The sequence below is a fragment of the Lethenteron reissneri genome, chromosome 72 (assembly GCF_015708825.2).
Source record: "Lethenteron reissneri isolate LAM-NWPU_2019-01 chromosome 72, ASM1570882v1, whole genome shotgun sequence".
Lineage (NCBI taxonomy): Eukaryota > Metazoa > Chordata > Hyperoartia > Petromyzontiformes > Petromyzontidae > Lethenteron > Lethenteron reissneri.
Genome location: NC_083850.1, coordinates 4,819,322 through 4,838,089, shown reverse-complemented (window position 1 = coordinate 4,838,089; position 18,768 = coordinate 4,819,322). Strand labels below are relative to the sequence as shown.

The 18,768-nt window shown below is 55.9% G+C and overlaps 2 protein-coding genes across 2 annotated transcripts in view; one reads left to right on the top strand and one right to left on the bottom strand.

Moving 5' to 3' along the window:
- LOC133361338 (zinc finger protein 208-like) overlaps window positions 1–18,768 on the top strand; it is a gene marked incomplete at both ends in the record, with an annotated part of 534,864 nt that overhangs the window by 124,986 nt on the left and 391,110 nt on the right. The gene's annotated exons all lie outside the window — the stretch shown is intronic.
- Window positions 1–18,768, bottom strand: part of LOC133361306 (oocyte zinc finger protein XlCOF6-like) — a gene marked incomplete at its 5' end in the record, with an annotated part of 253,533 nt that overhangs the window by 72,885 nt on the left and 161,880 nt on the right. The gene's annotated exons all lie outside the window — the stretch shown is intronic.

The window sequence follows — 18,768 nt, the reverse complement described above, 5'->3', positions numbered from 1 at the left end:
TGGAAAGCCTTTATTAGCAGACAGTACATCATTGACGACCCTCACCAGCGCTGTCTCAGTGCTGAACCCTGGTCTAAAACCTGACTGAAATGTATATAGCAGTTTGTTTGAAAAAAATGTGGATAAAATAGCGTGGCCTCAGTATGTTCAAGCATTTGACAAATACGGTAGAGTTAAAATTGGAAATAAATTGTGCTGCCCTTTCAAAGAGATGGTGGAAATCTGGAGTTATCAAAACCATTGGTGATTACAAATGTAATGCAGGCGTAAACGACCTCCCGGAAGTGACGTCATGGGGGGAGGAGTTACGTCACGTGGGGGAGAGGGTTCAGGGCTATAAGGGGAGAAACCGGAAGCAGTAGGGGAGTGATCGGAGACTGGGAAAGTGTAAGGCCACGCAGGGCGGAGTGGGGAAGAGAGAGAGTGGCGAGATCGCCACACACACAGACCCCGAGGATCGGCACCATCGGCCAATGGTGACCGACCCCGGGGCTGGAGGAGCAGCGAGGAGGCTGCAGAGAGAGCAGCGGGTCTGCAAGGGTGGAGTTGGGCAGCGGGAGTCTGCACGACGAGACAGCAGCGGGTCTGCAAGGAGGGAAGTGGGCTACGTGAGCGACAGCAGCCTGGGGGCTGCAGAGCGAAGAGTATATAGGGGAGTGCTGTGAAGTGGGCTACGTGAGCGATGGCAGCCTGGGGCTGCAGAGCGAAGAGTAAGGGGGAGTGCCGTGAGGGAAAAGAGATCGAACCCAAATAAAGGACACAGGATAGAGAGAAGCATCCGAGTCTTTTATTACATTGCTGTTGGAAGTGTAACGGCATGGCAAAACAACTGAGAAAAAATAATATTCCGTCTCCGGCATCGGCTTCTTCTTTCGACGACGAAGACCTTCCTCCTACGGTGGACCTGACTCCGGCAGACGAGGAGATCCGTGCTGGGACGAGTGCTGGTCCGGGGGTCCAAGAGGTCGTCGCGTCGGCGGACCCGTCTGCACCAAAGGACGTGGATTTAAGATGGAGTCAGATGGCAGAGCAACTTGAAACTCTCAAGAACGTACTTGCACAGTTGTGTAAGCTCGTCACGCCGAGAACGGCGTCTGGAGGAGATGTTGGTGGTCCGCAGGAGCCTGGGTTGTCTTCGCTGTCGACGCCATCAGCCACGCGGCGTGAGGACGCCATCTTGGGCGTGGCGCACGAGGAAAGTCGGAAGCCGCCATTTTGGGCCCTTCGCGGCGTATGGCCGCCATCTTGTCGACACCACGTTGTGACGCCATGTTGAATCTGCCACCCGATGAGTCAGCGGCTGGAGGGAGCGCGCCAAGAGGTCGCAGTCGTCACTTACCGACTGTAAAAGAATTCTCCATCGGGGGCGATTGGAGTGCGTTGGCCTGCAGATTTTTGGCAGCGGTACGCACGGCGAGGTGGACTGACGCCGAGGCATTAGAAGTTCTTCCGACTCTTCTCGATGACGAGTCTGTTAGATTCTTTCGCTCGATAAAAGCCGCAAAGAAGAAAACGTTGCGAGGTGTATTCAACGAAATGGCTGACGCTTACGAGCCACCGGACGATGCTCATCGCCGGTTTGTGCAACGACAGCGCGCACCCGAGGAGTCTCCGGTGGCGTATAGGGGCGCGGTGCTGGAACTGGCTATGGCTGCATACCCGGAGACAGAGCCTGACCTGCTGGAACCTCTCATCCTGGGGAAGATGCTGGAGCTGTCCCGGGATCTCGTCATTCCTATGCCGGTGTGTGGGCATGAGAAGCTCACCTCCCGGGCTGCGGCCAGATGTCTAGATGCCCAGTTCAACCTGCGCCGGTGGAAGCAGGTTACGGCATGGACGGGGGGGCCTATCGTCGAAGGGGGAGCCTTGGGTTGGGACCCCAAAAAGGCAGTTTATGTGCCAGACGACAGGGGCCCGCAGGAGCTGTCGGCTGCCGCGACTCCGTGGACGGCCCGAGGGGGGCCGGGGCCACGGGCTGCGCCGCCGACACGGCCGCGTCGGGACGGGGCGTCTGCAGAGCGCCGTAACGACATCGACTGTTTCCGCTGCGGGCGTAAGGGCCATTACGCTCGGGACTGCTGGGCCCGCGTCCCGGGTCCGCCCCAGCAGGACTGAGGCCGCTCCAAGAAAGGATTCGCCAGCACAGGCAAGTTGGTGCGCACCAGACACCCGGCAAGGCTTGACACCTCATTCATCACCGTTGTCATGCGATCCGGGTGTTGTTAAGAACGGGAGGCCATTGACTGCGCCTTGTCGCTCAGTGATGCAGTGGCGTAAGCTGGCTCGGCGGGTTGTCGCGGCCGCTACCGGTTCGTCCACCGTACCTGGGTCGATACAAGGGGTGGACGTGCGGATTTTGGTAGATTCTGCAGCGTCCGCGACCATTATTTCTGATGTAATATTTCATCTCTTGAACATCCCACCAGAGGCCGTGAGTCCAGCTTATGCTTCCTGTGTCACCGCGAACGGGGGTAGCATGGGCATTGTGGGCCAGGTGAACGCTAACATCGCTATCGGGGGAGTGTCTGCCTCGGGAATTGTGTTAATTTCGAGGTCTCTTGCGGTTCCTTGTTTGTTAGGGACCAATTTTCTGGCCAAAATGCCCATTCTGATTCGAATTAATGAGAACTGCATTGAACTACCGGAAGGCCGAAAAATTTCGTTTTTGCCGTCGGCCTGGGGGCGACCTGATCCTGTCGCCCAGGTGCAGGCGTTGTCCGAGGTGTCTGTCGATATTCCACCTGGCTCACAGATACTCATTCCCTTGCGTTATCGGAAGCCTGTACCGGGTTGTCAAGGAGCGATTGGTGTTTTGTTGTCGCCGTCCGCCGCTATTACGGGTGGATTGGCACTGGTTGGGGCACAAACTATTGTCCGGCCAGACCAACAGGCGTTTTTGCAAGTGCTTAATGCGGGTACCGAAAGCGTGTGTGTGCCGGCGGGTACTGTTGTGGCACATGCCACTACTGCGTTTACAGCTCATGATAATCTGGCCATCCGGGGGGTTGTCGGAGGTGTTTCGGGGGCCGGAGCTGCAGATGATCGCTGGATCGCTGAATTGTGTGCGGAAAATTCGGCTCTTTCTGGGGAACAACGTTGTGCGATTCGTAAATTATTATTGAGCTATTCTGATGTGTTTAGCTCTGACGATTTGGACTTGGGACGCACCTCGTTGCTTTACCATCATATTGACACAGGGGACGCTGCCCCTATTCGGTTAAACTCGCACCGGATGAGTCCGGCGGAGCGCGAGCATGTTCGAGGGGCAGTGGATGACATGTTGTCTGCGGACATAATATCTCCGTCTAACAGCCCATGGGGCGCGCCTGTTGTTTTGGTGAAAAAGAAAGATGGCAAATTGCGATTTTGTGTAGATTTTCGTAAATTAAATAAAGTGTCGGTAGCAGATGCGTATCCCCTGCAGGTTATGGACGACTCTCTCGATGCCTTGTTGGGGGCGAAGTTTTTCTCAACGCTAGATCTCTCTTCGGGCTTCTGGCAGCTTCCCCTTGATGAGTCCTCGCGAGAAAAAACTGCTTTCCGTACGCCGCAGGGGTTATTCCAATTTAACTGCCTTGCGATGGGGCTGAATGCGGCCCCTGCCACTTTTCAGAGGTTAATGGAGTTGGAATTAACGGGTTGCAGTGGGAGACGTGTCTTATATATCTAGACGATGTTATCGTCTTCAGCCGCACATTTGACGAACAATTATCGCGGTTGGAGGCTGTGTTCACCAGGATGCGTTCTGCTAATTTGAAATTTAAGCCTAAGAAATGTCACCTACTGCAACACTCCGTGCGTTATCTGGGGCACATCGTCAGTGCGGATGGGGTGGCCACGGATCCGGACAAGACTGCGTGCGTCCGTGACTGGCCAACCCCTGCCACGGTGGGGGATGTACGTCGGTTTTTGGGGTTCGCCTCATACTATCGGAGGTTTGTTCCAAACTTTGCTACGATCGCGAGGCCTTTGCATCTCCTTACGGGAAAAGGACATAAATTTGCTTGGGGACCGCCAGAGGAGGCAGCGTTTCGAAGCCTACGCGATCTATTGGCTACGGCGCCGACGTTGGATTATCCGGATTTTGAACATCCCTTTTTTCTGGATACGGACGCGAGTGACACGAGTATTGGGGCGGTGTTGTCTCAGTCCAAGGGTGGTGTGGAACGCGTGGTGGCGTATGGTAGCCGGGTTTTGTCTCCCGCTGAGACCCGCTACTGCGTCACACGCAGGGAACTTTTGGCTATTGTTTTTTTTCTCCGCCAATTTCGACCGTAATTGTACGGTCGTTCGTTTATTGTTCGCACGGATCATGCGGCCTTGCAGTATGCTCTTAAAATGGACCAACCATCCGGCCAGCTGGCGCGGTGGTTGGACACGCTGCAAGAATTTTCCTTCCAAATTCACCATCGGAAGGGAGTGCGTCACGCTAATGCGGACGCACTTTCCAGGCTGCCGCAGCGATCCCCTTGCGCGTGTGCGTCCGGGACGCATAGGTGTAGGCCGATTCAGCACCCCCCTCAGCCTGTCTCGTTGGCAGTCGAGGTGCCTGAAGCTCCGCTTGAGCCGGGGCCGGCTGATGGGGGACCGGCTGATGGCATTTTACATCTTCCGAGGTCCGTGTGGATCCGAGAACAAATGTTGGATGATTCTTTGGTGACATTACGTAAGCGGCCAGTGAAGGGAGAGGGGGGTATGCCGGAAACTGCTCTCCGTGATGGCTTGCTGATGTGGAGGGAAGGGATACAGGAACGCTGGCGTCTTGTTGTACCGGCATCATTGCGGTACGAATTGATTAGAACTCTGCATTGTGACACGCTTTTACATCTGGGGGTGCAGAATACCCTATTGACGCTGCAGCGAGATTACTATTGGCACGGCATGACGACGGATGTCGTCTGACACGTTTGTGCGTGTCCCGATTGTGCCCGCCGTAAGCCACCTTAACATCCATATGTGCCGCCGATACAATCTATCCAGGTGTCTCGAGTTAATGAGTTGGTGGCGTTAGATATTTTGGGACCCTTTCTGCCATCCGCTAGGGGAAATAAATATTTGCTGGTAGGGGTGGAGTATCTCTCCCGCTGGCCGATGGCCTGCCCGTTTTCTGACCAGTCAGCGGCGTCTATCACAGACGCCTTTCTTTTTGGGTATGTTATGGACAAGGGGGCGCCGGAGAGGCTCCTTACGGACCAAGGCCGGAATTTTTCGTCTAAATTGTTGGGGGAGGTGTGTGCGGCTCTTGGAACAAAGAAAATTCGGACATCTCCCTACCACCCGCAAACGGATGGTATGGTGGAACGGCTAAATCGGACTCTGTCCGCCATGTTGTGCCATACGGTTAGTGAAAAACAATTGGATTGGGATTTGCATATCCCTGGGGTGCTTTCTGCGTACCGAATGACGCCACACGCGGCTACAGGATATTCGCCGTTTTTTCTTATGTACGGTCGTGAAAACGTACCGCCGATTAATGAACAGTTGGGGACCGGAGCGAGGGGACCTGCTAAGCCTCTTCCTGATTATATTCAGGACACCGTTCGCCGAGTCACTGTGGCGCAGGAAGGGGCCCGCATGGCTACGGCCAAAGCCCAGGCTCGGAACGAGCGGTGTGCGCGACGTTCAAAAGGGGAATGCCCCTGGAAAACGGGGGACCTGGCCTGGCTCCATTGCCCACAGGTGCGGCCAGGTACCTCTCCTAAGTTACATAAACCATGGCAAGGGCCGGTTCGCCTCATCGAGGTTCCCAACCCACAATCGACGCCTGTTCGGTTTGGATCTCGGCGTTGGTTCGTCCACACATCTCGGTTGAAACCATATGTGGCCCCTCGACCTGATGCGTCATCTCCTGAGATTGCCTTGCCGGGGTCTGTTGCTGCCGACTCGCCCTTGCCTGTGCCTGCTGACCTTGCAAGAGCGCCTGTCGTGCCTTTTACAGACGAGCCGGCCGTGACGCGGCAGGGGAAAGAAGACTCAGCTCAGGGTGCGCCTACCACGGCTGCGGAACCTTTGAGGCCCGCAGCCCTTCCAACCCCGCCGCGGACGCGATTGCGGGACGCCTCTGATACTGCGCCTTCGAGAATAGGGGACCGGGACGTTGCCAGGCCTCCAATAGCGACAGACGAACTTCAGCCTGTCGCTCTTAAAACCCTGCCACGTTCCCGCTCGCCGGGAGGGCCGCCAACCGTCCGGGACGGTCCGGCGACCCGCACCCGCTCAAAATCCCTCACATTTCGTTAATTATTGTGTTGTGTTCTTGTTCTTTCGGTATTTTATTGTGTGTTCTGTGTCCTTTTTAGTAATCGGTCGTGTTCGCTCGCATTGCTTGTTGGAGTTGTGTTCAGCCGAGGTCGGCTGGATTTTCTCTACGGGGGAGGGTAGTGTAATGCGGGCGTAAACGACCTCCCGGAAGTGACGTCATGGGGGGAGGAGTTACGTCACGTGGGGGGAGAGGGTTCAGGGCTATAAGGGGAGAAACCGGAAGCAGTAGGGGAGTGATCGGAGACTGGGAAAGTGTATGGCCACGCAGGGCGGAGTGGGGAAGAGAGAGAGAGTGGCGAGATCGCCACACACACAGACCCCGAGGATCGGCACCATCGGCCAACGGTGATCGACCCCGGGGCTGGAGGAGCAGCGAGGAGGCTGCAGAGAGAGCAGCGGGTCTGCAAGGGTGGAGTTGGGCAGCGGGGGTCTGCACGACAGGACAGCAGCGGGTCTGCAAGGAGGGAAGTGGGCTACGTGAGCGACAGCAGCCTGGGGGCTGCAGAGCGAAGAGTATATAGGGGAGTGCTGTGAAGTGGGCTACGTGAGCGATAGCAGCCTGGGGCTGCAGAGCGAAGAGTAAGGGGGAGTGCCGTGAGGGAAAAGAGATCGAACCCAAATAAAGGACACAGGACAGAGAGAAGCGTCCGAGTCTTTTATTACACAAACATGCAGAGCCAGTGGAGATTATTTTATGGGAGAAAAAGAAAGTGATGGAATTAATTGAAATGGTCAATAGAGGTTACAAAATCAAGATTTTCGACTGGATTCAGAAGGTGATGAAAACTGAATAAAATAATTTAAGGAATACACTTTCTGGTGGTAATTAGGCAGGCAAAATTGACAAATGTCGATTCAGAGATGACATCCTTGTCGTTGGGGAGTGATATCTTAAAGAGTTGTCGCTAAAGGATGAAACCTGATTTTCTACAGACCCCCTCAGATTTACGAACCATTAATTTGCCATGGGAAGGGCTTATTGTAAAAATCGCTAAAATCTTGAGAGGATCTAAGTGATGTAAATGTTTAAAAGAGTGACATTATATAAAAAAGCAGTTTCCTTAAAGAGTCAGGAAATTGCAAAGGTTTCAGTTATTGATAAATAAGTAATGAATTTTAGCGTATGGAAAGACATCGAGCATTGATGGGGAGAAAAAGAGAAAGATAAGTGCATCGTGAAGATTACTGCACAGCGATCAGAATGGCATGGATACAAACTAGTAGGATTACTGACTGTGAAGCCATTCGAGTACATTTCTACCAGAGTATGTCCGAAGGAATGGGTATTGCCTTGAACATGCCACGTGAGACCAAATAACTGAAGAATGGCAAGTAAGTATGTAAATGAATAATATTACGTGGCATTTACATGAACGTTCAAATTTACAAACAACAGAATGCAGAAGCAAGCCACTGAGAGTATATCAGGTGATGGTAGGTTTAGGACTTTTGTCAAGCAGAATTAGCCTCAATGCCTGCAGAGTCCTGCAATCTACATACATCTTCAAATAAATGCACATGTTGGCAGGCAAAAATTTATGCACTCTTGTTAATAATTACTTCACAGTTATCAGATTAACCTGCATCAATATAAGAAAGATCGCTGACTGTGTAGTGAAGTGTGTGTTTTACCTCAGATTCTTTTGCCTTCTTTTCAGCCTTCTCACGCTCGGCCTGGATATAACCATGAAAATATGAATCGGATAATGAATACATTAAAACAACATTTTAAGAGAGAGTGAAGAAGAGAGCACCCAATCCAATTACAGTTGTGCACCGAAAAGTGTGTTGTCTGTGTACCAATGTTAACATGGCCTTTGGTGTTTAAGTGAAGCTGCAAGCTCGGCCATGTACACACTGAATAAAGTGGGGCTCAGAACAGACCTTAAAAATGCCCATAGTGACACGGTTTTCAAAAAAAGATTGGAACCATTACATGGCCATATCCGAGACCACTATCATAATTTTCAACTGATGAAGGAAAATGCTATCGTCAGTTTAAACTAAAACTGTGCTAAGATCAAGGAGGATACTGCTTGGAAAGCCTTTGTTTGCAGACAGTAAATCATAGACGACCCTCACCAGAGCTGTCTCACTGCTGAACTCTGGTCTAAAACCTGACTGAAATGGATCAAGCAAGTTGGTTAAAGAAAAACGTTGAAAAAACAGTGTGACTGGTGTACCCTAAAGTGTTTTGATAAATATGGGAGATTTAAAATTGGAAACAAATTGTGGTGCCCTTTCAATGAGGTGGGTGGAAATCTGGAGGTATCGGAACCATTGGTATTGACAATCATCAAGAGCCAATGGAGTTTTTCTTACGAAAAAAAAGTGTTCTAATGAATTGCAATGGTCAGGAGAGATTATGTAATAAAGCTATTGGCCTGGATTCTGAAGCTGGCGAAAACTGGCAAATATAATTTTTAGGAATACATTTTCTGAAGTAATTGGGTGGACCAAAATTAACAGATGTCCCGTAAGAGATGACATCCTTGTCGTTGGGAGTGATGTCTTAAAGAGATGTTGCTAAATGACGAAACCTAACTTTCTCCAGACCTGCTCAGATTTACGAACCATTAATGTCATTCTCCGTTGTTCTTCTAAATGCAATGGGAATGGCTTATTGGTAGAAATCAGTTAAGTCTTGATAGGGGATAAGTGTTTTAAATGTGTTAAAGAGTGGCATATAACAAAGCAGTATCTTTAAAGAGGCAGGAAAGGGCAAATGTCTCAGGAATTGATAAATAGGCAGGGGTTACCAAAATATTTCCAAAATCTAAAACAAACACAAGATCCAGGTTCGTTTGAACACAGTACACAAAATCCGTGATTCAATACCATCTGTAAAGGAAGTGATTCCTGACATGCGTTACCCTGGTGTCTATAAACTGTGTTGTGGTTGTCGCAGCAGTTACATTGGGGAAACGAAACGACATGTCTCGGACCGCGTTCTTGAAAACCAGGCAGATCTGAAACACGGTAGGACCAATACCTTTGTCGTTGCTGGTCATTGTTTTAACGCTGTGGGCTCACACGAAATAGATTTTTCCAAGACCGAGGTACTATGCAAACCAACCGGCTTACCTTCAGAGATTGGTTCATGAAGCCATGCAGATATATAAACACAGACACAAATTCAACCGAGAAGATGGGTACAAACTGAGCAATCATTGGAAGGACATTATTAACCAGGTAAAGTCTTAACTGACTGTGATGTTTCCATCCTACCTGCCTATGCCAGCTGTTATTTCTGACTATCTGTGTCTTTCTCTCTATGCCTCTCTCACATGTCCTTGGGATTGCACCTTTCATGCTCTCATGTCCTATGGATTGCACCGTAGAGGCCGTGTTAGCGTGGAGGAGGCCGTGTTAGCGTGGAGGAGGCTGTGATGGTGTGGAGGAGGCCGTGATGGCGTGGATGAGGCTGTGATGGTGTGGATGAGGCCGTGTTAGCGTGGAGGAGGCCGTGATGGTGTGGAGGAGGCCGTGATGGTGTGGAGGAGGCCGTGTTAGCGTGGAGGAGGCTGTGTTAGCGTGGAGGAGGCCGTGATGGTGTGGAGGAGGCCGTGTTAGCGTGGAGGAGGCCGTGATGGCGTGGAGGAGGCCGTGATGGCGTGGAGGAGGCCGCAATGGCGTGGACGAGGCCGTGATGGAATGGAGGAGTCCGTGATGGAGTGGAGGAGGTCGTAATGGCGGGGAGCAGGCCGTGATGGCGGAGAGGATGCCGTGATTGCGGGGAGGATGGCCGTGATGGCGTGGAGGAGGTCGTGATGGCGTGGAGGAGGTCGTGATGGCGTGGAGGAGGCCGTGACGGTGTGGAGGAGGCCGTGATTGTGGGGAGGATGGCCGTGATGGCGTGGAGGAGGTCGTGATGGCGTGGAGGAGGCCGTGATGGTGTGGAGGAGGCCGTGATGGTGTGGAGGAAGCCGTGATGGTGTGGAGGAGGCCGTGATGGCGTGGAGGAGGCCGTGATGGCGTGGAGGAGGTCGTGATGGCGTGGAGGAGGCCGTGATGGTGTGGAGGAGGCCGTGACGGTGTGGAGGAGGCCGTGATGATGTGGAGGAGGCCGTGATGGTGTGGAGGAGGCCGTGATGGTGTGGAGGAGGCCGTGATGGTGTGGAGGAGACCGTGATGATGTGGAGGAGGCCGTGATGGTGTGGAGGAGGCCGTGATGGAGTGGAGGAGGCCGTGATGGTGTGGAGGAGGCCGTGATGATGTGGAGGAGGCCGTGATGGTGTGGAGGAGGCCGTGATGGTGTGGAGGAGGCCGTGATGGTGTGGAGGAGACCGTGATGGTGTGGAGGAGGCCGTGATGGTGTGGAGGAGGCCGTGATGGTGTGGAGGAGGCCGTGATGGTGTGGAGGAGGCCGTGATGGTGTGGAGGAGGCCGTGATGGTGTGGAGGAGGCCGTGATGGTGTGGAGGAGGCCGTGATGGTGTGGAGGAGGCCGTGATGGTGTGGAGGAGGCCGTGATGGTGTGGAGGAGGCCGTGATGGTGTGGAGGAGGCCGTGATGGTGTGGAGGAGGCCGTGATGGTGTGGAGGAGGCCGTGATGGTGTGGAGGAGGCCATGATGATGTGGAGGAAGCTGTGATGGCTGGGAGGAGGCCGTGATGGCGGAGAAGAGGCCGTGATGATGTGGAGGAGGCCGTGATGGCGGGGCGGAGGCCGTGATGGCGTGGAGGAGGCCGTGATGATGTGGAGGAGGCCGTGATGATGTGGAGGAGGCCGTGATGGCGGGGCGGAGGCCGTGATGGCGTGGAGGAGGCCATGATGATGTGGAGGAGGCCGTGGTGGCGGGGAGGAGGCCGTGATGATGTGGAGGAGGCCGTGATGATGTGGAGGAGGCCGTGATGATGTGGAGGAGGCCGTGATGATGTGGAGGAGTCCGTGATGATGTGGAGGAGGCCGTGATGATGTGGAGGAGGCCGTGATGGCGGGGCGGAGGCCGTGATGGCGTGGAGGAGGCCGTGATGATGTGGAGGAGGCCGTGATGATGTGGAGGAGGCCGTGATGATGTGGAGGAGGCCGTGATGGCGGGGCGGAGGCCGTGATGGCGTGGAGGAGGCCGTGATGATGTGGAGGAGGCCGTGATGGCGGGAGGATGGCCGTGATGGCGTGGAGGAGGTCGTGATGGCGTGGAGGAGGTCGTGATGGCGTGGAGGAGGCCGTGACGGTGTGGAGGAGGCCGTGATTGTGGGGAGGATGGCCGTGATGGCGTGGAGGAGGTCGTGATGGCGTGGAGGAGGCCGTGATGGTGTGGAGGAGGCCGTGATGGTGTGGAGGAAGCCGTGATGGTGTGGAGGAGGCCGTGATGGCGTGGAGGAGGCCGTGATGGCGTGGAGGAGGTCGTGATGGCGTGGAGGAGGCCGTGATGGTGTGGAGGAGGCCGTGACGGTGTGGAGGAGGCCGTGATGGCGTGGAGGAGGCCGTGATGATGTGGAGGAGGCCGTGATGGTGTGGAGGAGGCCGTGATGGTGTGGAGGAGGCCGTGATGGTGTGGAGGAGACCGTGATGATGTGGAGGAGGCCGTGATGGTGTGGAGGAGGCCGTGATGGAGTGGAGGAGGCCGTGATGGTGTGGAGGAGGCCGTGATGATGTGGAGGAGGCCGTGATGGTGTGGAGGAGGCCGTGATGGTGTGGAGGAGGCCGTGATGGTGTGGAGGAGACCGTGATGGTGTGGAGGAGGCCGTGATGGTGTGGAGGAGGCCGTGATGGTGTGGAGGAGGCCGTGATGGTGTGGAGGAGGCCGTGATGGTGTGGAGGAGGCCGTGATGGTGTGGAGGAGGCCGTGATGGTGTGGAGGAGGCCGTGATGGTGTGGAGGAGGCCGTGATGGTGTGGAGGAGGCCGTGATGGTGTGGAGGAGGCCGTGATGGTGTGGAGGAGGCCGTGATGGTGTGGAGGAGGCCGTGATGGTGTGGAGGAGGCCGTGATGGTGTGGAGGAGGCCGTGATGATGTGGAGGAAGCTGTGATGGCTGGGAGGAGGCCGTGATGGCGGAGAAGAGGCCGTGATGATGTGGAGGAGGCCGTGATGGCGGGGCGGAGGCCGTGATGGCGTGGAGGAGGCCGTGATGGTGTGGAGGAGGCCGTGATGATGTGGAGGAGGCCGTGATGGCGGGGCGGAGGCCGTGATGGCGTGGAGGAGGCCGTGATGATGTGGAGGAGGCCGTGATGGCGGGGAGGAGGCCGTGATGATGTGGAGGAGGCCGTGATGATGTGGAGGAGGCCGTGATGATGGGGAGGAGGCCGTGATGGTGTGGAGGAGGCCGTGATGATGTGGAGGAGGCCGTGATGATGTGGAGGAGGCCGTGATGGCGGGGCGGAGGCCGTGATGGCGTGGAGGAGGCCGTGATGATGTGGAGGAGGCCGTGATGATGTGGAGGAGGCCGTGATGATGTGGAGGAGGCCGTGATGGCGGGGCGGAGGCCGTGATGGCGTGGAGGAGGCCGTGATGATGTGGAGGAGGCCGTGATGGCGGGGAGGAGGCCGTGATGATGTGGAGGAGGCCGTGATGATGTGGAGGAGGCCGTGATGGCTGGGAGGAGGCCGTGATGGCGTGGAGGAGGTCGTGATGGCATGGAGGAGGCCGTGATGGTGTGGAGGAGGCCGTGATGGTGTGGAGGAGGCCGTGATGGTGTGGAGGAGGCCGTGATGGCGTGGAGGAGGCCGTGATGGCGTGGAGGAGGTCGTGATGGCGTGGAGGAGGCCGTGATGGCGTGGAGGAGGCCGTGATGGTGTGGAGGAGGCCGTGATGATGTGGAGGAGGCCGTGATGGTGTGGAGGAGGCCGTGATGGTGTGGAGGAGGCCGTGATGGTGTGGAGGAGGCCGTGATGGTGTGGAGGAGGCCGTGATGGTGTGGAGGAGGCCGTGATGGTGTAGAGGAGGCCGTGATGGTGTGGAGGAGGCCGTGATGGTGTGGAGGAGGCCGTGATGGTGTGGAGGAGGCCGTGATGGTGTGGAGGAGGCCGTGATGGTGTGGAGGAGGCCGTGATGATGTGGAGGAGGCCGTGATGGTGTGGAGGAGGCCGTGATGGTGTGGTGGAGGCCGTGATGGTGTGGAGGAGGCCGTGATGGTGTGGAGGAGGCCGTGTTGGTGTGGAGGAGGCCGTGATGATGTGGAGGAGGCCGTGATGATGTGGAGAAGGCCGTGATGATGTGGAGGAGGCCGTGATGATGTGGAAGAGGCCGTGATGGCGGGGCGGAGGCCGTGATGGCGTGGAGGAGGCCGTGATGATGTGGAGGAGGCCGTGATGATGTGGAGGAGGCCGTGATGATGTGGAGGAGGCCGTGATGGCGGGGCGGAGGCCGTGATGGCGTGGAGGAGGCCGTGATGATGTGGAGGAGGCCGTGATGATGTGGAGGAGGCCGTGATGATGTGGAGGAGGCCGTGATGGCGGGGCGGAGGCCGTGATGGCGTGGAGGAGGCCGTGATGATGTGGAGGAGGCCGTGATGGTGGGGAGGAGGCCGTTATGATGTGGAGGAAGCCGTGATGATGTGGAGGAGGCCGTGATGGCGTGGAGGAGGCCGTGATGATGTGGAGGAGGCCGTGATGGCGTGGAGGAAGCCGTGATGATGTGGAGGAGGCCGTGATGATGTGGAGGAGGCCGTGATGATGTGGAGGAGGCCGTGATGATGTGGAGGAGTCCGTGATGATGTGGAGGAGGCCGTGATGATGTGGAGGAGGCCGTGATGGCGGGGCGGAGGCCGTGATGGCGTGGAGGAGGCCGTGATGATGTGGAGGAGGCCGTGATGATGTGGAGGAGGCCGTGATGATGTGGAGGAGGCCGTGATGGCGGGGCGGAGGCCGTGATGGCGTGGAGGAGGCCGTGATGATGTGGAGGAGGCCGTGATGGCGGGAGGATGGCCGTGATGGCGTGGAGGAGGTCGTGATGGCGTGGAGGAGGTCGTGATGGCGTGGAGGAGGCCGTGACGGTGTGGAGGAGGCCGTGATTGTGGGGAGGATGGCCGTGATGGCGTGGAGGAGGTCGTGATGGCGTGGAGGAGGCCGTGATGGTGTGGAGGAGGCCGTGATGGTGTGGAGGAAGCCGTGATGGTGTGGAGGAGGCCGTGATGGCGTGGAGGAGGCCGTGATGGCGTGGAGGAGGTCGTGATGGCGTGGAGGAGGCCGTGATGGTGTGGAGGAGGCCGTGACGGTGTGGAGGAGGCCGTGATGGCGTGGAGGAGGCCGTGATGATGTGGAGGAGGCCGTGATGGTGTGGAGGAGGCCGTGATGGTGTGGAGGAGGCCGTGATGGTGTGGAGGAGACCGTGATGATGTGGAGGAGGCCGTGATGGTGTGGAGGAGGCCGTGATGGAGTGGAGGAGGCCGTGATGGTGTGGAGGAGGCCGTGATGATGTGGAGGAGGCCGTGATGGTGTGGAGGAGGCCGTGATGGTGTGGAGGAGGCCGTGATGGTGTGGAGGAGACCGTGATGGTGTGGAGGAGGCCGTGATGGTGTGGAGGAGGCCGTGATGGTGTGGAGGAGGCCGTGATGGTGTGGAGGAGGCCGTGATGGTGTGGAGGAGGCCGTGATGGTGTGGAGGAGGCCGTGATGGTGTGGAGGAGGCCGTGATGGTGTGGAGGAGGCCGTGATGGTGTGGAGGAGGCCGTGATGGTGTGGAGGAGGCCGTGATGGTGTGGAGGAGGCCGTGATGGTGTGGAGGAGGCCGTGATGGTGTGGAGGAGGCCGTGATGGTGTGGAGGAGGCCGTGATGATGTGGAGGAAGCTGTGATGGCTGGGAGGAGGCCGTGATGGCGGAGAAGAGGCCGTGATGATGTGGAGGAGGCCGTGATGGCGGGGCGGAGGCCGTGATGGCGTGGAGGAGGCCGTGATGGTGTGGAGGAGGCCGTGATGATGTGGAGGAGGCCGTGATGGCGGGGCGGAGGCCGTGATGGCGTGGAGGAGGCCGTGATGATGTGGAGGAGGCCGTGATGGCGGGGAGGAGGCCGTGATGATGTGGAGGAGGCCGTGATGATGTGGAGGAGGCCGTGATGATGTGGAGGAGGCCGTGATGATGTGGAGGAGTCCGTGATGATGTGGAGGAGGCCGTGATGATGTGGAGGAGGCCGTGATGGCGGGGCGGAGGCCGTGATGGCGTGGAGGAGGCCGTGATGATGTGGAGGAGGCCGTGATGATGTGGAGGAGGCCGTGATGATGTGGAGGAGGCCGTGATGGCGGGGCGGAGGCCGTGATGGCGTGGAGGAGGCCGTGATGATGTGGAGGAGGCCGTGATGGCGGGGAGGAGGCCGTGATGATGTGGAGGAGGCCGTGATGATGTGGAGGAGGCCGTGATGGCTGGGAGGAGGCCGTGATGGCGTGGAGGAGGTCGTGATGGCATGGAGGAGGCCGTGATGGTGTGGAGGAGGCCGTGATGGTGTGGAGGAGGCCGTGATGGTGTGGAGGAGGCCGTGATGGCGTGGAGGAGGCCGTGATGGCGTGGAGGAGGTCGTGATGGCGTGGAGGAGGCCGTGATGGCGTGGAGGAGGCCGTGATGGTGTGGAGGAGGCCGTGATGATGTGGAGGAGGCCGTGATGGTGTGGAGGAGGCCGTGATGGTGTGGAGGAGGCCGTGATGGTGTGGAGGAGGCCGTGATGGTGTGGAGGAGGCCGTGATGGTGTGGAGGAGGCCGTGATGGTGTAGAGGAGGCCGTGATGGTGTGGAGGAGGCCGTGATGGTGTGGAGGAGGCCGTGATGGTGTGGAGGAGGCCGTGATGGTGTGGAGGAGGCCGTGATGGTGTGGAGGAGGCCGTGATGATGTGGAGGAGGCCGTGATGGTGTGGAGGAGGCCGTGATGGTGTGGTGGAGGCCGTGATGGTGTGGAGGAGGCCGTGATGGTGTGGAGGAGGCCGTGTTGGTGTGGAGGAGGCCGTGATGATGTGGAGGAGGCCGTGATGATGTGGAGAAGGCCGTGATGATGTGGAGGAGGCCGTGATGATGTGGAAGAGGCCGTGATGGCGGGGCGGAGGCCGTGATGGCGTGGAGGAGGCCGTGATGATGTGGAGGAGGCCGTGATGATGTGGAGGAGGCCGTGATGATGTGGAGGAGGCCGTGATGGCGGGGCGGAGGCCGTGATGGCGTGGAGGAGGCCGTGATGATGTGGAGGAGGCCGTGATGATGTGGAGGAGGCCGTGATGATGTGGAGGAGGCCGTGATGGCGGGGCGGAGGCCGTGATGGCGTGGAGGAGGCCGTGATGATGTGGAGGAGGCCGTGATGGTGGGGAGGAGGCCGTGATGATGTGGAGGAAGCCGTGATGATGTGGAGGAGGCCGTGATGGCGTGGAGGAGGCCGTGATGATGTGGAGGAGGCCGTGATGGCGTGGAGGAAGCCGTGATGATGTGGAGGAGGCCGTGATGGCTGGGAGGAGGCCGTGATGGCGGAGAGGAGGCCGTGATGTGGAGGAGGCCGTGATGGCAGGGCGGAGGCCGTGATGGTGTGGAGGAGGCCGTGATGGTGTGGAGGAGGCCGTGATGGCTGGGAGGAGGCCGTGATGATGTGGAGGAGGCCGTGATGATGTGGAGGATGCCGTGATGGCAGGGCGGAGGCCGTGATGGCGGAGAGGAGGCCGTGATGATGTGGAGGAGGCCGTGATGGTGTGGAGGAGGCCGTGATGGTGTGGAGGAGGCCGTGATGGCGGAGAGGAGGCCGTGATGATGGGCCGTGATGATGTGGAGGAGGCCGTGATGGTGTGGAGGAGGCCGTGATGGTGTGGAGGAGGCCGTGATGGTGTGGAGGAGGCCGTGATGGTGTGGAGGAGGCCGTGATGGTGTGGAGGAGGCCGTGATGGTGTGGAGGAGGCCGTGATGGCGGAGAGGAGGCCGTGATGATGGGCCGTGATGATGTGGAGGAGGCCGTGATGGTGTGGAGGAGGCCGTGATGGTGTGGAGGAGGCCGTGATGGTGTGGAGGAGGCCGTGATGGTGTGGAGGAGGCCGTGATGGTGTGGAGGAGGCCGTGATGGTGTGGAGGAGGCCGTGATACACTCACTCATCTTACTTTGACTCGCTCACACATCATACACTGACTCACTCATCATACGCTGACTCACTCACACATCATACACTCACTCACTCACACAACCACTGACCCATTCACTCATCATACACTGATTCACTCAACATATGCTGACTCACTCATCATATGCTGACTCACTCATCATATGCTGACTCACACATCATACACTCACTCACACTACCACTGACTCACCAACACATTATACACTGGGAGTGTCATGCTGCCAGCTGTGGCTGCAAGTTTGGTCGTACATGTTATGTATATCGTTTATTGTAAAATTTGAATCACAGTTCCTATGATTACAGTTGTTACATTGTTTTTATAGCTTTATTTTGGTGATTTCGAAAACATATGGTTAAGCCATGTGTTAAGATCCAGAAGGAGAATGCTTGGAAAGCCTTTGTTTGCAGACTGCAAATAATTGACAGCCCTTACCAGAGCTGTGTCATTGCTGTACCCTGGTCTAAAACCTGACTAAAATTGATCAAGCAAGTTGTTTAATGAAAAACGTGGATAAAACAGCGTGGCCACAGTATGTTCAAGTATTTTATAAAATATAGGAAATTTCAAATTGGAAATAAATTGTGGTGCCCTTTCAAAGAGGTGGTGGATATCTGGAGGTTTCAGAACCATTGGTGTTGACAATCATGACGAGCCAGTGGAGATTATTTTATGACAAAAAAAACTGTTGGAATGAATTGAAATTGTCAGTCGAGGTTACATAATCAAGCTGATCCCCTGGATTCAGAAGATGATTAAATCTATTAAATACAATTTTAAGAATACCCTTTCTGGTGGTAATTAGGAGCACAAAATGAACAGCTATCGCTGGAGAGATGACACCATTTCTCGTTGGGTAGTGATGTCTTAAAAATATGTCGCTAAATGATGAAGCCTGACTTTCTCCCGACCCGCTCAGATTTACGAACCATTAATTTGGCATGGGGAGAGCTTATAGGTAAAAACCGGTTAAATATTGAGAGGAGGTAAGTGATTAAAACGTGTAAAAAAGTGGCATTGTACAACAAAGTAGTGTCCTTAAAGAGGCAGAAAATGGTAAGGGTTTTAGTTATTGGTAAGTCATGGAGTTGAGCAAGATATGGGCATCGTAAAGATCACTGCGCAGTGATCAGAAGGGCCTTCATAGATAATAAAAAGGTCACTGACTGTGACGCCATTGGAGCACATTTATTCCAGAATATGTCCGAAAGAATGAGTAGGGACTTGAACATGCTGCGTGAGACCAAATAACTGAAGAATGCCAAATAAGTATGTAACTGAATAATGTAATGGGACATTTACAAACAATAGAATGCAGAAGGAATCCACTGAGAGCAGATCAGGTGATCGTAGGTTTAGGACTATGGTAGAGCAGAATTAGCCACAATGCCTGCACAGTCCTGCAATCTCCATACATCTTCAATGATATGCATATGTTGGCATGCAAATATCAATGCACTAATAATAATTACTGCACAGTTATCAGATTGACCT